This window comes from Athene noctua, chromosome 2, assembly GCF_965140245.1.
Source record: "Athene noctua chromosome 2, bAthNoc1.hap1.1, whole genome shotgun sequence".
NCBI classification, from domain to species: domain Eukaryota; kingdom Metazoa; phylum Chordata; class Aves; order Strigiformes; family Strigidae; genus Athene; species Athene noctua.
The window spans coordinates 101,524,537-101,530,536 of NC_134038.1; the positions used below are offsets into that span (position 1 = coordinate 101,524,537).

Consider the following 6,000-nt stretch of genomic DNA (forward strand, 5'->3'; position numbering starts at 1 on the left):
GGCCTTTGACGCTGTTTCCCACAGCATTCTCCTGGCAAAGCTGACTGCTCATGGCTTGGATGGGCACACGCTTTGCTGGGTAAAAAACTGTCTGGATGGCCGGGCCCAGAGAGTTGTGGTGAACGGAGTTAAATCCAGTTGGCGGCCGGTCACGAGTGGTGTCCCCCAGGGCTGGGTTTTGGGGCCACTCCTGTTTAACATCTCTACTGATGATCTATGAGGGGATCGAGTGCACCCTCAGTCAGTTTGCAGGTGACACCAAGTTTGGTGGGAGTGTTGATGTGCTCGAGGGTAGGGAGGCTCTGCAGAGAGACCTGGACAGGCTGGAGCCATGGGCTGAGGCCAACTGGGGGAGTTTCCATAAGGCCAAATGCCGGGGGCTGCCCTTGGGCCACAACAACCCCCAGCAGCGCTACAGGCTTGGGGAGGAGTGGCTGGAGAGCTGCCAGTCAGAGAGGGACCTGGGGGTGCTGATTGACAGCCGGCTGAACAGGAGCCAGCAGTGTGCCCAGGGGGCCAAGAAGGCCAATGGCATCCTGGCTTTTGTCAGCAATAGCGTGGCCAGCAGGGACAGGGAAGGGATCTTACCCCTGTACTCGGCACTGGTGAGGCCGCCCCTCGATTCCTGTGTTCAGTTTTGGGCCCCTCACTACAAAAAGGACATTGAATGACTCGAGCGTGTCCAGAGAAGGGCAACGGAGCTGGTGCAGGGTCTGGAGCACAGGTCGTATGGGGAGCGGCTGAGGGAACTGGGGGTGTTTAGTCTGGAGAAGAGGAGGCTGAGGGGAGACCTCATCGCCCTCTACAGCTACCTGAAAGGAGGTTGCAGAGAGCTGGGGATGAACCTCTTTAACCAAGTAAAAAGCGATAGGACAAGAGGTAATGGCCTCAAGTTGCACCAGGTAAGCTTTAGACTGGATATTCAGAAGCATTTCTTTCCAGAAGGGGCTGTTAGGCGTTGGAATGGGCTGCCCAGGGAGGTGGTGGAGTCCCCATCCCTGGAGGTGTTTAAGAGTAGAGTTGACATAGCGCTGAGGGATGTGGTGTAGTTGGGAACTGTCAGTGTTAGGTTAATGGTTGGACTGGATGATCTTCAAGGTCTTTTCCAACCTAGATGATTCTGTGAATCTTCGACTTGCAGGGATCCATGTCACAGTGGAGGACTGTACCAAGCAGGTACAGAAAATATACTGTATATGATAGAAAAGCACCTGAAAATCACTCCACAAAATGCTTATTTTTGGCTCTGTGTATGCAGCTCTAATTCTCCATGTTGATCTAGAGTCTACTCTGCTGCTGAATCTTCTGCTCCAAAGCCTGTCCTCTGTGAACAGTGACACCAAATCCAAGGTAGCTAATGTATCCCTAAGGTAGCAGGGAGCAGGATTTATGATCAAATGTTGGAGAGTAGATCTTCTAATGCTGGCACCAAACTGTTGTTGGGAAAATTTCTATTGATGACCTGTCAAGGCAGCATCCAAAGTAAGCCCAGTTCTTTCCACATCTTCCAGTCTAAAAGCTTTCATGTGAACTCAGGCAGTAATGATGTCAACCAGAAATTCCTCCGTGTGCCCTCAGCTGTTCTGTTTGCACAACTTCTCCATTCACTGTATGGAGGGGGAAAAAATGTGCTGTGGAGTTGGACTGAGAAAGTCATTTTAGACAAGTAATTTTAGAGTCAGCCTATGAAGTACTTTGAGAGTTGACAGTATCTAACAGTGCAAAGTACTTATGTTAGAGATTTGTAAAGGGAAGAAAGTGTTACCCATGCTGTCATCAAAGAATTTAGTGGGGAGGTTATCTGAAGGGATCTTAGTATTATATTTTTAAATGCTGTGTGCATAAGGCTGTCTCTCACAAGGAACTTTTATTCATCTAAGTCTTTTACAGTTTTGAAGAAATGATGGCGGGTCTTTCTCTTTGTAAATCTTGTCTCTTCCTATCCCTCCCCCTTCATTTGCATCTAATGTGACTGTGTATCTCTGGGTCATATATAAAAGTACATGCATCATGTGCCTGCAGAGGAGGTTTTTCTCACGCTTGGGATATATTTATAAATGCTATAGGCCCCCTTTTTCAGGTCTGTTTGAAAAATGTGTCCTGTATTGTGTATTCTGAGTAAACCAGCATCTCTATGTACCATGCTGGTTCAGCCCTAATTCTGACTTCTGAGAGTAGTTCAGGTTTTCACTCATCTGGTCTTTGGTTTTTCTCCTGTTTCTCATGGGTAACACATGGCAGAACACTGAAATCATTGTTAAGGTGTTTACTGGGGTTTCAGAGGTTTGGTTAATGGTTGAACTGAAAACATTTACATATCAAAACGATCATCAGATTGTGGCAATCTGGAGGTGCTACTGATCTGAAATGAACTTGGTTAAATGAGTATGAAAAGTCTCTTCATTCCTCGACTCCTTCACTTCTTTGGTTTTAGTGTTAGATCTTGGAAAACGTATGCAATTCAGTATTTCCCACTAGCAGTTCAGGGAAGGCTGAGTATGTAAGAAACAGAGAAAGAACGCTTATTTCCTCCACATTTCTCTTCCCAGGGAGGGAGGTGCAGCAATGGAAGCGAGGTCATGGAATCTCCATCTCTGAGGGTTCTGAGGACAAAGTAACAGCTGACTTGACGTAATGTTGATGGTAGCCAGGGGGTTCACTAAGTGACCTCCGGAGGACCCTTCCAACCAACATATCTGTGATTCTAAGTCAGAACAGATAAAAGAGCTACTGGTATCAAGTGGGAAAGATCATCAACTTGCAGACAAGAAGCCTCTCTGAGTCATGCTATTGTAATTATTATAGGTTAAGAACAATAAGACTGGTCGCCTGGACAGCTCCTCTTATCGTGTAATTCAAAGCCCTGATGATACTTATTTTGCTGCACTGAGTCCCTGCCTCAGTAACGTTTATCTTTTGGACTGAGAAAAAGTAATCTGTAGCCTTTGTTCTCCATATTAGCTGACACTGCGTCTGAAAATACAGTATTATATCCATTAGCTACAGTCTGAGTTCGGGTGTACCAATATTGGTTTCCAGCAAAGACTTGACAATATGAAATTATTAACTCCACAGGTGAAAATGCCCTTGGATGACTGTGGTAATCTTGTGATTTCTGTACCTGCAGTCCTGTGGCTCTCCTGAACACTAACTGCACACCGAGGGTGAATGCTACAACTGGATTTTACGTGGAATTTAGGCAACACCTAGGTGCAGCCCATTGCAAAACCCCTTTCTGATAGGAGCCAATGAGAGAAAGCTACAACTGCCTTGTGCAAATTTTTGCAATCTGCTATTGCGTGAACAGTTGGGAAGGTTGAAATCGGCACGAAAGAGCACTCGGGTTTTGCTCCGATTGCGCTTCCCCGTGTGAGTGCTAGGCATCTCTCGCTTCTGGGGAATTCTTTGCTTGATCTCTATCATATAACTTTGGAGCTTGCAATGGGATCCTGTGCAAAACAGCTGTGTGGCTTCACGGCAGCTATCTTCTTACCTTTCCCCGACACCATTTACGGTTTCAGTGTAAAGAGCCAGGGAGCGCAGCGTTGCGAGGTGGTGCCCGGCTTTTGTGAACAAAGGGGATGGAGGACTCTGTGCCACCTGCTCTGTCACTTGAACAAATGTTAGGAGTAAAACAATCTACAAACTGCTAGCTGTTTGTTGGATGATAACTTTATGCAACAGCAATTCCATCGATCATCAAGGTCAGCTTTTTTGCTTTTGTTTCTCAAGCGAACCAGTCCCTCGGTTCCATGCTCCTATAGGCAAGACGGTAAAACAGCCAAGGATGTTAACTGCTTGGTGTGCTGACAGTGAACAGTGTTGTGGAGCTACACACTTTTATCTGGGGACTGCCAAGGGTGTCCAGGTGTTTCTGCGTTAAACAGCGTGGCACAACACCTCTGCAGGATCTGGCAGGCGAGAGTGTTTGCTTCTTGACTTGGATTGAAAGCTTTTGAGTCAGCAATGTCAGGAAAACATTGCCACCGTCTGCAAACCAGAGAGAGCCCTGTCATGTCCATACGTGAGGAAAAAACCCTTCTGCTCATTTTTTCCTGATTATTTTGTAGGACAGTGCATTTAATAAAACTGTCAGTTATGAAAATGGTGAATGCCCCTCTGTTTCTTGCTGCAGTCTCTCATGAGTGTGGGGCTGAGTGGCAAAAGGGGTGGTCTTGGCAAACAGCTTATTAGTCTCAAATTATTCAGAACACAGGTTTGGATACAGATTGCAGGGAATGATAATGGAGTTGGTTTTCTGAGCCTGTTCATGCTATGAAGACATGGGGTATGCTTTTCAGGAATTCACTTAAGTGGAATCAGCTTTGAATAACGTAGCCTGGAAGTAATATTGCTGCCATCCAGCTAGTGTCTGTGGAACAGCATTCTCCAGCCTCCTGAAGCATTGGTGTTGAAGATGGATAGATAGGGAGATTTTTTTTTTTTTTGGCCCCTTTTTTTTAAAAAAAAAAAAAAAAAAAAAGGGAAATTCTTTCTCACCACTAGAGAGGGGCATGTTTCGGTTGAGATTTTTTCCCCCCTGAGTGAAAGAGTGGACCACATCAGCATCCGATTTGGGTGCGTCATGTGGTTTCTCATGTGATGCTGGTCTCACTGCGCTTTGGAGAGTGAGCCTTTGTGACTCCGCACTCTTGGACAGTAGCATCCAGCAACACAGGAGACTTTGGGGACGGGGGAGGAAAAGATACACCACCCCACCCCCCCCACTCCAGAAAACCCCAAAAGCCCAGAAAAATAAAGTTACAATAATTTATTATAGTTATTGTTTCTTCTTAACTGTTTTGGCTTTTATTTTTAATTCTGGGTCTTCCCTTTTCTCCGCTCCTGCAGGCATAAAGCTGCACCGTTCGGAAGAAGCGAGATTGTCTTTCCTTACAGCTACAATGCTGCACCGCTCTCAACACAGCCTGCTTTTCCCCCCATTTACCTGGGCGGCTGCTGCTGTTTTGGCTGCTGCAGTCTCACTGCCTGTGCTTCACCCCGGCTTGGCTGACTTGAAACTCACTCGTCTGCACATTGCTAAGGAAGAAGAACGATGGAGCCGCATTTTTTCTGATTCTGGAAGCAAAGGGTTGCGATTTGTGATGATATGGTGGTTTGTTTTTTTTTTGGGGGGGGGGGGAAAGAGGGGGGGAATGGAGGAGAAAGGAGGGATGTTAATCTAGGATGGAGTGGGTGAAAGCTTAAAGAAACATTATGTAAAGTAATCCAGTGCTCGACAAGGGCATCAGCAGCAAGAATCTAGCCTCTGCTGCTCCAGAGGATTAACATGGGGAAGCCACAGTGCTGCCGTCAGGTTTCACCTCAGTGTTGTGCTGGAGATGGATAAATAAGGTATCGGCTGTGTCTGCCTGTTAAGGCAAAGCCATGGGAGAAGGAGAGAGCGAGCGAATGCAAATGCAAAAGAAAAAGAAATGCTATGTGCTGTTTGATTCTGTGCATTCTCATGGCAGAGAGGATGGCTTGATTAACAAAGCAATGTATGGACGAAGGGACTGTAAATTGTAGCTCGAACACTCCTGATGCTGTCAGGGAGGGAACTGATGAGCTAGGTGGCTGCAGCGATATCCCCAGGGAAAACAGCAACCACGCACTCTGTGTGTATATATATATGTATGTATGTGCTTTTGTGTGTGTGCGAGCCTGTATAGACACGAAAGAAAGACACTTCTGACCAATTTACAAAGGAAGTTTGTCACTTGCTGGGTCAGACTTGATTGCAGCTTGTATTTTCAGCTATAGCTCTACACCCATTTCCTGACTGAGGCGGCACTTTGCGAAAACAGATGTAGACAGAATTCTTTTAAGAAATGTGAAAGCAGATACTTTCCGCTTAACACCTTGAAGCACTGAATCTTCTGCACTGTGCTGAGAGAAACTGTGGGGTTTCATTTTCTCCATCTTAAAATCTTTATAAACACAGCTGTATTCAGTATGGTGAAAAATTCTATACTGTAAATAGAAATGTGATCAATCTAA

General features: G+C 46.0%; 1 long non-coding RNA gene across 1 annotated transcript in view; it reads left to right on the top strand.

The window, feature by feature from the left end:
• Positions 1-5,087, top strand: part of LOC141956990 (uncharacterized) — a 123,069-nt gene extending 117,982 nt beyond the window's left edge. The window contains exon 3 of the long non-coding RNA XR_012633040.1: positions 4,852-5,087. This is a non-coding gene — a long non-coding RNA (uncharacterized LOC141956990). The remainder of the gene's footprint in view (positions 1-4,851) is intronic.
• The last annotated feature ends 913 nt before the right edge of the window (positions 5,088-6,000 follow it).